This window comes from Cryptomeria japonica, chromosome 4 (genome assembly GCF_030272615.1).
Source record: "Cryptomeria japonica chromosome 4, Sugi_1.0, whole genome shotgun sequence".
Lineage (NCBI taxonomy): Eukaryota > Viridiplantae > Streptophyta > Pinopsida > Cupressales > Cupressaceae > Cryptomeria > Cryptomeria japonica.
The window spans coordinates 303,129,382-303,144,677 of record NC_081408.1 but is presented as its reverse complement, the minus strand read 5'-3'; positions in this window follow the sequence as shown (position 1 = coordinate 303,144,677).

Below are 15,296 nucleotides of genomic sequence, written 5' to 3'. Positions count from 1 at the left end.
GGGAGGGAGAGAATAAGGGGTATGGAGGAAGGGAGAGGGAGAGTAGGGGTGAGGGAGAGAGAAGGAGGAAAGGAGGGAGAGGGAGAGAGGGAGAGATAGAGGGGGGAGGGAGGGAAAGGTAGAGAGAGAGAGAGAGAGAGAGAGGGGGGGGGAAGAGAAGAAGGGGTATGGAGGAAGGGAGAGGGAGAGAGAGAGAGGGGGGGAGAGTAGGGGGGAGTGAGAGAGGAGGGAACGAGGGAGAGGGAGAGAGGGAGAGAGAGAGGGGGAGGGAGGGAGAGGTAGAGGGAGGGAGAGAGAGAGGGGGGAGGGAGAGGTAGAGGGAGAGTGAAAGGAGGGAAGGAGGGAGAGGAAGAGAGAGAGAGGGAAGGAGGGAGAGGGAGAGAGAGGGAGAAAGAGGGAGAGAGGGAGAGGGAAGTTAGAGAGAGGGAGAGAGGTAGAGGGAGGGAGAGAGGGAGATAAGAGGGGGGAGGGAGGGAGAGAAGAAGGGGTATGGAGGAAGGGAGAGGGAGAGTAGGGGGATGGAGAGAGAGAGAGAGAGAGAGAGAGTGAGAGAGAGAGAGAGAGGGGTATGGAGGAAGGGAGAGGGAGAGAGAGGGAGGAGAGTAGGGGGAGTGAGAGAGAAGGAGGGAAGGATGGAGAGGGGGAGAGGGAGAGAGGGAGAGAGAGAGAGGGGAGAGGGAGGGAGAGGTAGAGGGAGAGAGAGAGAGGGAGAGGGAGAGAGGGAGAGAAGAAGGAGGGGGGAGGGAGAGGAAGAGAGATCGAATCCAGGACACAATATGACCCTTAGAACACAATATGACCCCTAACAACATCTAAGGGGTCATAGGGTGTCCTAAGGGGTCATATGACACCATATTATCCCTTAGCACACCATAGGACCTATAACGACACCAAATAGTGTCCTAAGGGATCATAGAACACCATATGACCCTTTAGAACACCATATGGTGTTGTTATGGGTCATTGGTGTCTCGAGGGGTCATATGGCATCCTATGACCCCTTAGGACACTATATGGTGTTGTTATGGGTCATATGGTGTCTTAAGGGGTCATATGGTGTCCTAAGGGGTCATAGGACACCATATGACCTCTTAGGAAACAATAAGACCTCTAATGACACCTAAGGGGTCATATGGTGGGCTAATAAAATGATATATTAAATTTAAAGTTATGAATAGAACATCATACAATAGAACATCAATAGTTTAGTTTAGATATAGCTAAGTTAGACCATTGTCAGCATAAGAGAGACTCCAAGCGAACAAACAATGAGGCTTTGCTAAAAAGCAAGTGTAAGAGCTTGACCTAACCCTAAGAGTTTTGCCTAAGTTCTAAAACATATGATGCTTTAAATTTGCAAGGTTATAGGACTGATCTCAATTGTGACTATAGGAATTACAGAAGAAGAGAAAGAGGGAGGGAGAGAAGAAGAGAAAGAGGGATAGGGTATGGAGGAAGGGAGAAGGGGAGAGAATGAGAGAGAGAGGGATGGGGTATGGAGGAAGAGAGAGATAGAGAGAGAGAGAGAGAGAGAGAAGAAGGAGGGGGAAGGGAGAGGAAGAGAGATCGAATCCAGGACACAAAATGACCCTTAGAACACAATATGACCCCTAACAACATCTAAGGGGTCATAGGGTGTCCTAAGGGGTCATATGACACTATATTATCCCTTAGCACACAATACGACCTATAACGAGACCAAATAGTGTCCTAACGGGTCTTTGAACACCATGTGACCCTTTAATATGGTATTGTTATGGGTCATTGGTGTCCTGAGGGGTCATATGGCATCCTATGACCCCTTAGGACACCATATGGTGTTGTTATGGGTCGTATGGTGTCTTAAGGGGTCATATGGTGTCCTAAGGGGTCACAGGACACCATATGACCTCTTAGAAAAATAATATGACCTCTAATGACACCTAAGGGGTCATATGGTGGGCTAATAAAATGATACATTAAATTTAAAGTTATGAATAAAACATCATACAATAGAACATCAATAGTTTAGCTTTGATATAGCTAAGTTAGACCATTGTCAACATAAGAGAGACTCCAAGCAAACAAACAATGAGGCTTCGCTAGAAAGCAAGTGTAAGAGCTTGATCTAACCCTAAGAGTACTGCATAAGTTCTAAAATATATGATACTATTACATTTGCAAGGTTATAGGACTGATCTCAATTGTGACTATAGGAATTACACACTTGATTTCTTTCATGGGTATGTACCATTCCAAGCTGTTTGACAAGTGATGATCATCATATACTACCACTGCCATGCAAACAACAAACTTTAATTTATTTAGGTGACAAGCATTGTGTAACAACATGGGAACTCTTGCATACCCACCAATATCATTCTCCAGGACATCATCTGTGTTACTCTCCCTCTTTCTCTTCCTACCGGTTGTTTCCTTCTGAAAAACATATTGCAGGTACTCTGATTCATCATGTTGCTTTGTTGACACTATTTTCCACATCTACTTTGCTTATTAAAAACACATTTGAGAAGAATATTGTTGTAGGTTTCCTTGTTTGTCATGGTAATGCACCCATGGTTCAATTGCAAACCCTATTCCTCCATTCAATATACACACACAAATCCATCAGTCAATTTTCTTAGGAGAGCATACATGATAAAAAGAAAAGAGGAAGTTGTAGACAAGAAATAAATTTACTTACTTCTATAGAAGTGTAGACACTGTTGCAGTGGGGTATGGAGGGAGGGAGGGAGAGAAGAAGAGAAAGAGGGATGGGGTATGGAGGAAGGTAGAAGGGGAGAGAGCGAGAGAGAGAGGGATGGGGTATGGAGGAAGGGAGAAGGGGAGAGAGAGAGAGCGAGAGAGAGAGAGAGAGAGAGAGAGAGAGAGAGAGAGAGGGGCATGTTGTATGCATTTGAGAGGGGGAGACAATACACTTATATGTGTATATATATATACTTAATATATTATATATATAAATATTATATATTATATGTATATACATATATTATATATACAATATCATATTATACACATATTATATATACAATATCATATTATACAATAGTGTGTACGCACTTCTTACACCATAAGTACCCTGTACACGCTTTTTATACCATAAGTACCCCGTATGTGCTTTTGATTGTTTAGGCTTGGAAATAGGCCTGGATGACAAAGCTTCAGTTTGGAAGTTTGATTTCCCTCCATTTCTCTCATTTTTGACATGTTTTATTTTATCAACCTGGTTTATCGACTTTGTCATCATCAGGTTTACACTTCATCAAGTGGGTATTTCTAAAATTGCCACCATATTTTCACCCATCTTCTAAGACTTGTAACCATATAATTTTTTTAAAATTTGAACAACAATAACATATTATTATTGAATTTCTTTTACCAATGTCTCCATAGTTCTCACAGACATAGGTGCACCATTTTTTTAATAAATTTTGATATAATTATCCAAATTTGAAAAACTTTATATATTACTATAGTGCACTTGATTCTTTACAATTTAAAAAAAAATTGTATTTTCAATTTGTTTAGTGCAACTTATGCTTCGCGCACGAACAGGTACCTAATTTTTAGGATGTGCTCGATTGGAAAAATCATTAAAAAAAAAACTCAACAAAAAAATACACATCTTCTAGTGCTCACTCTTAACTATCTTTTTGCCAAAGAATTTGTCAAAATACTAAATCTAACTATGACTTTTTTGATGCGCACGTCAGACACTATGTTATGTTTAAAAAAAAAATTAGGGTGTTTTTTTGTGCGTGAAGGATTTGACCCCCTTAATCTTATCTAATTTTGAAAAAGTTTAGTAGTTTGGAAACTAGATTCAGAGTACTAAAATATTTGTTCTTTGATTATCTTTATATCTTGAGTGGATGACTTTCAAATTTTGCCTCCAAGTTCAAGTTCACCTGATTTTAGAAAAAAAAGTGTCCACTTATACCCCCCTTTTTGACCACCATATTTGTGCACTTACCCAGGTACGAGCATGCCACATGTCAACATCACATAGTTTCTCGCAGGCCCGCGGCTTCGCACTCTCCTGAAGGCACATGGGGGTGCCACGTGTCAGCATCGCAGGGTGTTCAACAACGACAAAGAGAAAGAGGGCTCCAAGAGCTCTGTCTACGTGTCGTGTGTTGACAAAGCATGGGCCCAGATATTTTTTGAGCTCGGGGATATTTCAAAAGCACGCCATTGTATCTTTTGGGGGCGAAAGGCCATGAGAGGTGTCACGTAGTGAAACCAGAGGGTGTGAATGAAGGAAAAGCAAAAGCCCACATGATCTAGCGGTTGCAACAGAGAAAGGGAATTTCCAGGTGGTGTCCATGCCACGTGCATGAAAGGAAAAAAATGATTACAATCTGGATGGTTGCAACAACCTCCTTGATGATAATGGACACATGGGTGCATTTTAATGGGGGTTTAGAACCTATTTTAAAAGATAGACTAATATTCTATAGGATTTTAGCCTTTAATATGTTGTTTTGTATTTCAGGAGACAAGATAATCAAATTGTTCCTGTGGCATTTGTGATTGATGATATTCAGTGTGCATTTGATAGTTTTATGTGCATCTGTGAAATTATGATGTAACTTTAGAAATATATGCCTAATACTTTGTCGATTAAACTATGTTTTAGCACTTGTTATCTAGTGGATGCATGGTCTATATTGATTTATGTAAAAATGGATTTTGGTTATATCTTAATCGTGGTTCTAGGCATGTAGATTGTTGAATGGGCCTCAGAATAACATCTATGTCAAGTTCTCTACGCCCCTTATTGCATCAAAATCAGTTCGGTGCGTCTCTTTAGAATAGTTTTTCTTTCAATGTTCATTTCCTTCCCTTTTCTCCTCCCTAATGAATGAAGTGTCAGCTTCTAAAATCCTGGAGGTCACTCAGTGAAAACGCGCATGTCCCCCATCAATGATTTTCCCATAAGGTTGTAGACCTAAAAGTAATTTTAGTGATCAAAGCATCTAACAAAGATCATCCCAATGTAAGAAGGCATCAAACCACCTAACCAGATGGAACCATTAAACACCACCCCTCGTGCTAGGAGATGACACGAGATCCCACACACACTCTAGATCTAGGTTGACACCTATCAACCAAAGGATTCAACCAAAACCACGTAATAATACTACAATCACAACACATGGCTAGCTCAAGCATAAAACAGCAACATGAGATCTCCAAAGGCAACACATCAAAGCAAGGACCTACATGTAGAGAAAGAGTGTCATCACATGCAATCATAATGGGAACCTGGGCACTTGTCTTGACATCTAGGATACTCATGTGGAGCCATCTCAACCTTGAAGGAGTGAGGGAGATTAGCTAACCTGGGTCACCAAGGCCTTCCCAATCCTATCTCAGATTACCACTCCTGGGAAAGGAAGTAGGGACACCATGTCCATTCTTTATCTTATTAAGATGAATTACTATTACCCTTCCCTCATAGGATTAATTAATTAAGTTATCTTTTGATTACAAGATAACTCCCAATGAGGCATTGTGGCTGTCTAGACCCCAGATAACTTGTTTGTCTACTCCTCGCAACCCCAGTCACTCACTTGGAAGCCCACTCCCCTATCATGCATCGAGACCTTAGGGTAACAATATGTATAACACAAGCAAGGGCTCTCAATGTAACATAACCAGATAACCAAGGTAATTTAACAATGATAATTAAAGATGTAGCAATCTTACTAACAACATGAAACACACATTATGCACCAAACATAATATCAAGATTACATTCAACATGAACCCAAATGAATGTTCAACAAGGCACAACCTCTTTCTTAGAACCATTTAGCAATACAAATATACAATTTTGATCAGATATATTGTCCTAGGATAGCTCAAGAACCAAAAAGAAAGCCTCTAAAAACCCTAAAAGAAGAATACAAAAGACTTGAAAGTCAAAATCAACACAATAAACCAATTAAGGCAATTTGGTGTTTTTTCTCCATAGAGTAGCACATCTGTTGATTACTGCAACACCTTTGAAAGATCCTCTAGCACATGCACACCAAGTTACAACACTTATGCCAAATGATAAAATGCCTTCATAGCATAGTATAGTGCATTCACCAGTCTAGGTAGCACATTTACACAGGGGACTAGCGCTTATACCCCAACTATTAGTGCCTTCATGCAATACATTAGCAAATATAAGTAGAGAAATAGTGCATTCGAACAAAGTTCTAGGGCACAAATGCAAGGTAAGATTAAAAAATACGGAAATCAATTTATGAAAATTTGCAAGAAGGTACAATAAGGATTACTAGATGCTAGGAACCAACCACAAGGAATGCAAGGCCAAATAATAACAAGAAACTTACTACAATATTAATAAGAAAAAGAACCAAGATCAATCACTACAAACTCAAAATACTGATTTAAAACAACACAGTCGATACACGAAAATGCATAGAACAACAAATGAATCAATCAATACATCCTCCAAGAAATATAATCATAGAACATGACAATCCCCCCATATTATAATTAAATAACTATATTGATAATATTTCAACCATTATCTTTCCTAGCCCACAACAATCTCTGACACTAAGTAGACAAGCTTTCAAAAATCAAATGCAAAGATAATAGGAGTAATATCTCCAACTTGAAAGTTTAGAAGTGAGCGCAAGTAATTTTATGAAGTGCAAAAATCTAGGATCCAACCAAGCCAAGCAACTCCAAACAAAATCCAAAATCTTCAATGTGCAGATAAATTCGCAAGAAGGCCAACCCCCGACAAAGCACATGAAAACCAATAAATAGAGAATTATATCCAAACTATAGATTATGTTGATAAAGGGAAATAATTAGAAAATATAATATTTTACACCAACCCTCTCCAAACACCAAGACAAATATTAATAAAATAATATTTAATTAACTTAACCCCAATATATTCAGCCAATAGCAAAATAGGGTAGGTAGGATAAATAATATATTAATTAACCCAAAAGGGTAAAAGGGATATAATAATATAATCAACCAATTAAATAAATAAACCAAGGCACAATAAAATATAAAGGACTAACTAAATAATTAAAACTTAGAACACAAATAAATATTAAAGCCACAACTTATAAATAAATAAATAAATAATCCTTAATATAAAACCATTAATAAATAATTCCCAATAATAATAGTTTCACTTTGAACTACTATTAACTATTAATATCAACTATTAATTTGTTTTAGTATTATAAACTATATGAGCTAATTAATTAATTAATAATTTAATTAACCAATAATCACAACTCCTCAAGACAACTCAACAAAGGGTAACACAAAATACCACAAGACATCTCTAACCACAAAAATTAAGACTGGTAGGGTACCAACTTAAACCTAGAGTGTAGAATGGGATTTCGTATCACCTCCTATCAACTTGCCATTGGGATGAAGACATGCTTAGAACTATGAATCCAGGTGGATTTGATGTCTAGTATTTGCAAACCTATCACCACCAATACATGTACAACAACATATACAATACTTTATATCATGAAATAGGCAAACAAGTGAAGGGGAATCACAATGTCATATCATGCTCATAAATGAGTAGTATGACATCATCCCTATCACACACATAGTAGAAGAAAAACACAACAACCAAGTGTGTGTGTGAAAAAGTGAACCTGTAGCTACAAGCAAAACAGTTCAATTAAGTCATTATATGCATGGTTAGTAATCAATAATCAATAAGAAATAAACCATAGCAAAGCGACTAATTGCCTTCTAAAAGATGCGAGTATAAGATTGCTCTCAGATTTTTATAAGCAATACCAGTGACTAGACTACACCAAGATGAAGAATTTAAACTATATGATATTAAGCTATATGGATGCAAGATGGATGAATAATTCAAGCAATAATAACCAATTCAAGCAACAATGGATGCAAGCAATAATGAATATAAAATGGATGCAAGTAATCTAAAAAAGTACAATGATTTCAATGATTCCAGAGCGAAATTAGCGTGATAATAATCTCCAAGCGTGTTCTCAAAAATCTCTGGGGTGAATTGGAATGAGAGTTGAAGATTGAATTTATAGAGAATAAAAAAAATACTCAATTTAGGATTAATTGAAATAATTGAGAAATCAGGTTGAGTTAACCTTGAGATGGATTCCAATTATAGTTTAATTGAAATGCATTCAAATTAGAAGCCCAAGTTGAATTGGAAAATAATAATAAATTAATTCCATGCACATCTGATAAAAATAGATAATTCTTTAATTTATTCAAGAAAAAGGTCTTTTCAATGCAACTGAACTTCTTTTTCTGAAAAGCTTTGAGTTCCAATTTTAGAGAATAATTCCATAATTCAATTAAATTGCTTTTCTAATTTCAAGTTCTAAATTTAGAAAAAGAAATAATATATCAAGTTTGATTTCTCTCTTAATTCAATTCTTTTTTTTATTTTTGTTTTGTTTCAATTCAATTCTTTGTAATAAATTAATTCATCTTTTGTAATAAATTAATCCTTTTTGCATGATTGAATGGAAAAATTATTAATTTAATTAAATATGCAAGGATATTTAATAAATTAAAATGGGATAATTTATCAAAATGATATTCTTGGAAATGATTCAATTAATTAAATCAATATTTAATTAATGTTGAGTGGTTGATTTGCCATGTGATTTTTGATAATTAAAGAATTAATAATGTGCTCAAGATTGATTTAATTGCCTTTGGTTAGGACCTTGGTGATGTTGTCAAGATTAGGGGCCCATGGTTTAGATGACCAATTTTAGGGTATTACATTTGCCCCTCTTTGAATTAATGTGCGAGCACCGCTTTGATTCAAAGAATGTGTGATGTCTAGGAGATGCCAGTTCTGAACTTGATTGATCACAATTTAGATAAAAAAGCAAGGTGTCTAGCTTGATTCAAAGAGACAAAGCTAAATGAGGTATGATTAAAGTGATACCAATCCCGAACTTGATTGAACTGAGGAACGATAGAAAACAAAGATACCGAACTTGAACTTGATTGATCAAGAAGCAAATCTTACTGATCTAGAACTTGATTGATCTTAGATGCAGTGAGTGATGATAAAAATTGATCTTGAACTTGATTGATCAAGACACGATGAGCAAAGAATAAACCATCCAGCTTGATCAAGAAATGAATACTGAACACCTGCTTAGATTTAGTGTGATCAAAGAAACTCTTTAAACTTTTGATTGAGTTTAAACGAATAATCAGTTTGATTTGAAGCGATGAAACTAATTAATGTTAAGAGATTAATTCAAATGAAAGACAAATATTAGCTTGATTTGAAGTGATGAAACTAATATGCCCTTAGCGATTGATTGATTCAGATGGTCGAGAGATCTCAACTTGATGTGAAGCGATGAAACTGAGATGCCCCTTAGCGATAAGGATTGATTTTCTTTAATTGAAAAGATTTTGCTCGACTTTTGAAAAAATTTCTCGACTTGTGTGATATGAAGTCATAAGGTCGTGAGTATGCCCCCTCGGGAGCGAAATCGAAAGATAGCAAGGGATTGATTATAGGCAATTGTGTGACAAAAAATAACTTATTTGAGCACAAATTGATCATGAGGATTTTTTTGAAAATTTCAATGATGATTGATAAGAAATTGAGCGTAGAATGAAATTGAATTAAGATTCAGTGTTTGAAATTGAGCGCAATTTGAAGAAAGAATGAGCATTTGATGAAAAACATGCTAAGTGGTCAAAATTTTGAAATTGACTAGTAAAACAATCTCAAATTTTGATTTCGATCTCGAAAATGGAATCAGAGAAGGCATATTAGCTAAGGGTACAATTTTCGTGACCATCAAAGCAAGTTGAAAAATTAGGTTTTAGGCTATATATAGGACGAAAGTGTCATTTTCAATTCATTTTAACCCTCCAAGTTTGAAAATTCAAAAAGCCTTTTGTGAAGAAAAATGGTGGTCCCTACTTGTTAGCATCGATTTGAGTGCCAGAGATGTCATAATCGACCCCAAAACTACAAGCCAGCATTTAGTGATCGATCTTTAGCCTCTCTATGTTTCCAATTTTGAATTTTTTTGTTTATTTTGCACATTTTTGATGGGTTTTGGGTCGGGTGTCGCGGTTTATCGTGCGAGACAGGATCCTGTCTCATACGAGAAACTGGCAATTTTTCTTTTATCATTTAAGACCATTAGATTTGTCGTATGAAAGTAACCCTTGTGTCGTACGACAGGTCGGTTAGGAGACCATTTTGTCGTGTGAAGTCCAATAAAGTGTCATTTGAGGCTGTTTTTTCATACGAGAGCCATTCCTGACTCGTACGAGATTCTGTTTAACTATATTTTGTCGTTCAAAAAATAGTGACCATTTTTGAAAGTGTAAACATGAAGTTTTGGTTTTGCATTTGACTTATTTGGATTTGCGTGATGTTTAACTTCTCTCGTAGGCTCATGTGGAATGTTTTCTGATGATCGTTGTTGGGTTTTTGTGTAGGTGTGCTTACCTCTTGTGCTCTTCAGACGTGTATATCCTCCCCCTATGGCTTTGGTTCGTGATTTGTCTGAGGTCGAGTAGGCTCATATTGATATGTGTGGCTTTACTCACCTGATGAGGTTACCTAATATCTGTGTGAACCATGGGATGCTGACAGCATTGGTAGAGTGATTTCATTCAAAGCATAATACCTTTCATTTGCCAGTTGGGGAGTTGACTATCACTCCCGAGGATGTGTACAGGATCCTTCATATCCCTTTTGCTGGGGATAAGGTGGATTATGATACTGCATTGTTACCTGGACTACAGGCTCTTAGGAATGTATTCAGGGATCCTGATATCTTGACTCATTCTATGAGTTGGGATATATTGATGGGCAGGTACAGTGAGGAGTATCTGCTGGCATGTGTCCTAGCAGGTTTCATTGGTTGTTTCTTGATGCCAGATAGAGGGCAACAGGGTTTTCAGAGCGGATGGGGCCGTATGCTAGAGAGGTTGATAGAGACCCCTCAGAGACTTGGTTGGGGCTCTTGCTTATTGGCTCACATGTATTGGGAGATGCATGAGATTGTCTACAGAGATGGGCGGAGCATGGCTGCATGGTTTTACATTTTATAGGTGTGGGCTTGGGAGCACCTTCTCATTTGTTGGCTGATTGTCGATGATAGTAGAGAGCCCAAGCAACCTATTATCTACAAGTATGCCAGATATATTACGCAGCCCCATCTGGGCAAGACAAACTTCTGGCGATGACAACTCGATGATCTGATAGCTATTATATGGAGACCGTACAGGGGATTGGAGTCATGGGATGACTAGTGGAAAGTGTGAAGAGATCTTTTTGTTACATGCCCACTTATTGGGAGATCACAAATTGTTGTGGAGCGATTCATCGTTTCATGAGTGATGAGGTAGTACGACCTACTATAGGATCTCTCAGGAGTATATGACGTATGCTTGATACCCTGATGAGGAGAGACAGGGATGGTCACCTAGGCTATCCTATGCTTTAGCAATGCAGGAGTTGATAGGTTTACACCAGCTGAGGTGGGATTACCTGGAGGATATAGCAGATGCGGGGGTATTGCCCTAGTACAAGGATTATTTTCAGCAGCATCCATTGCCTCGATTTATGGATCCTAGAGAGCATGCTCCTCATATTGAGGATGTGGAGGATGATGCCCCCGCACCAGCACAAGGACAAGCATAGAGATAGGGCCATAGGCAGGGACAGGGCTAGAGACCAGATGCTCCATGATGGACTGGTGGTGATCCTGGTGCTAGTAGTAGCGGAGTGCGAGCTGATGTTGGACAACAGAGGGGTGAGGGTAGATCCCTTGGGAGAGTAGGTGTAAGGTTGGGTGGTGGAGAGGAGGAGAGAGAAGCTCCGAGGCAGGTCCAGTAGTGGTGGGATGAGCAAGGTGGAGCCACAGGTGGAGATGGTGGTGGAGATGGTGGTGGAGAGCCTGCGAGAGAGCAGGGGGCTGACATGGGTCGGTCGATGAGAGCACGTCTGGCAGAGTTGCAGTCACAGTTGATAGTGGCTCAGACTCAGCTAGCAGAGCGAGATTGACAGCTAGTCAAGGTTAGGGCAGAGCGTGATCGCCAGATCACAGCATTGAGAGTTGAGTCAAGAGCAGAGATAGAGTCTCTTCGACAGGAGGTGCTGCTCTAGAGTAGTAGGGCCACATATTATGTGGTGACATATAGTGTCGCAGTTCCTGTTGCATAGCAGGTGCAACCCTATTCACAGTATATGGCTAGATCGAAGGGAGCATGAGCACCGCGCCAGGATCCCGAGCATTAGGCTCCTCCTCCTCCACCAGGCGATGAGGGAGAGGGTGCCAGCTAGATGATTCTTTTTGTAGCTAGGATATTTTTTTTTAGACACACCCATTTTTTTGTAGCCGATACGATTCTTGCTCCAATGGGAGTTTGTACATGTCATTGGACATCATTTTGTACTCTTAGACTTGAGATGATATATATATATATATATACGAGATCTGATTTGACTTCATCATACTTGTGTCAATTCGGTTATGAGATGTTTCTATATGTTTTATTCTATATGTATGTATTTCTTTCAGCATGAATGTATGTATTGCAAATGATAATGAATGTCTATGTTTTTGTTTCTTTTCATATGCAAATAAATGAATGAAAATGAGTAGTGCAAATTTTTTTTTGTTTTCTTTTTATGCAATAAGATGAATGCAAATGATTTATAATAAAATGAATGAATGAATCTATATGAAATGTTATGTATGCAGCTAAACATCTCAAAACACAAGTACTCGATCGAAGAAATAATGATAAAAAAGACCACCTAGCGTAAGAAATGATGATGCTCTTAGCTCTCATTCAGCAAATGAAGAGATCATTATTATCATACCAAAATCACTCTAGATTCACAAAAATGCAGAATGAAATGCAAAATGATGTGCAAAATGCAACCTAAACCTAGTCACTGGATTTAAAATACTTAAGATTTATCACTGGGCATAACGAACACAATAGGCCAGTTAGAGTTCCTTTCTTTTTCAATGTGCAATATTAGTTATCTTGTCCACAATGACCCTTTTTTTGTTCATATCCTTGGACAGATTTTGCAGGGACCCGAATTGCATCATAAAGAAATTCCCTCAAAACAGACAAAGAAATGACATGGATCTCCCTGTAGCATACAAATAAGCGGAGTTGAGGTATGTGAGGCGATTTCACCTTAATGTGAAGGCTCTTATTATAGACACCCAACTAATTTATATGTTTCCAAATCATCGGGATCATTCCTACAAGCAGAAAATAAAGAAAATATTACGCCCCCAATCCTTGCTTCTCTTAGTCACAATAGACTTCCTCGAGTTACTCAAAGGGACAATAATCAAAAATCAATATAAAAGATAGCATACAAAGAAAATTTTCAGTCATAGCCCAAATTGTTTAGTAATTGTTTTTCGTTATGTTGTTTTGCTTGTGAACTCAGTGATAAAAAACTCTGTAGTAGTCAAGAGACGGGTAACTGACTTGGAGTGAATGACTAGGTTTCACTGATGGAATAATGACTTGGTTGACATTTCTTAGGATATGTAGTGTGCTCTGTCAAGTAACCTAAGACTAGGACGTTGATCTGTTTCAAGTCATGAGGGTTCCAACGAACTAGGATGTCACAAAAGTGACTGAAAATATGTACAAGCGAAACAAAAAGATACTTGAAAGCGGGAAATGCCAACGTTGCATTGATAGATGGAGCACTTGAGTACAAGAGGCACCTATTTGCCAGGTTTTCACCTGCTTGATAGAGATTCATTTTTATTTTTTTACCAAGGTGCCTGTTTACCAGGTTTTCACTAGGGCAATTTTTCTCTTTTTATTTTTTTTTTCTTTTCTATTTTTTTTTTTTTTTTGGATTTCTTCAGAACTTTTTCTGATTTTTAGGATTTTTTTTAGGACTTTTTCTGATTTTTAGGATTTTTTTCAGGACATTTTCCAACTGTACAAGTTTGTTGGAGCAGAGAGTGCTAAGAGAAGAATTTCTTCAAGTGGATGGTGTTAATCGGTTCACAGAGCTGTTCTCCATCCAAGTTTGAGAGTTGATAGGCACCAGAGCCGAATACTGTAGTAACAATGTAGGGACCCAACCAGTTGGGCTCAAACTTCCCTTTGTTGTCGCGAAACTGTTGATTTTTTGGATTTTCTCTCAGAACTAGGTCACCAACTTGAAACTCTCTTTGTCGAACTTTCTTGTTATACCCTCTGGACATCCTCTTCTGATACACTCTAAGATGATCAAATGCCACTTGTCGACGCTCATCTAGCAATTTGAGTTCTTACAATCTAGATATTCTACGATCTTCATCAGTAACAAGACCTTGCAATGAAAATCTTAGAGATGGTATTTCTACTTCAATAGGTAATACTGCTTCGGACCCATACACCAAAGAAAAAGGTGTAGCCCCAGTAGGTGTTCTGATACTGGTTTTTTAAGCCCATAGTGCAGGATTGAGCTGCAGATGCCAATCCTTCCCAAACTTGTTCACTGTTCTGTGCAAGATAGTTAGTAGGTTTTTGTTAGATGCCTCAACTTGTCCATTACCTTGAGGGTAATATATTGATGACCAGTGTTGCTTTATTTTGAATTTCTCACAAAGATCGTCCAGATCTTTATTTTTGAATTGTCCTCCATTATCAGTCACGATGGACAAAGGTATCCCATAGCTGCAAATTATATAGTTTAGGATGAATAATGCGACTTGTTTACCAGTTGCCTTGGTGAGCGGAACTTCCTCTACCCACTTGGTGAAATACTTAGTCGCAGTTATGATGAATTTATGTCCATTGGATGAAGTCAGATATATTTGACCAATGAGATCAAAGGCCCATTGCTGAAAAGGCCAGTGTGTTATAAATGGTATGAGGTCCCTTGCCAGGGCATGTATGAGATTTCCATGAAGCTGGAATTTCTCACAAGTCTTAGCAAATTTTATGGCATCTTTTTCCATATCTGGCCAGTAGTAGCCAGCCCGTAATAGTTTTCGAGCTAAAGTAAAACCATTCGAATGAGATCCACAAATACCTTCATCGACTTCCGATAATGCACATTTAGATTCTTCAGTTTCTAGACATCTAAGCAAAGTACCGTCCAAACCTCATCTAAATAAATCGTTAGCTATGATAACATACTGCGAAGCATTTTGAGTTAGGTTTCTTTTCTCGTTACGAGTAAGGTTTTCAGGGATAATTTGATCACATAGATAGGAATAGATGTGGTTGTATCAGGATGAGTCATGTCCAATAATAGAACA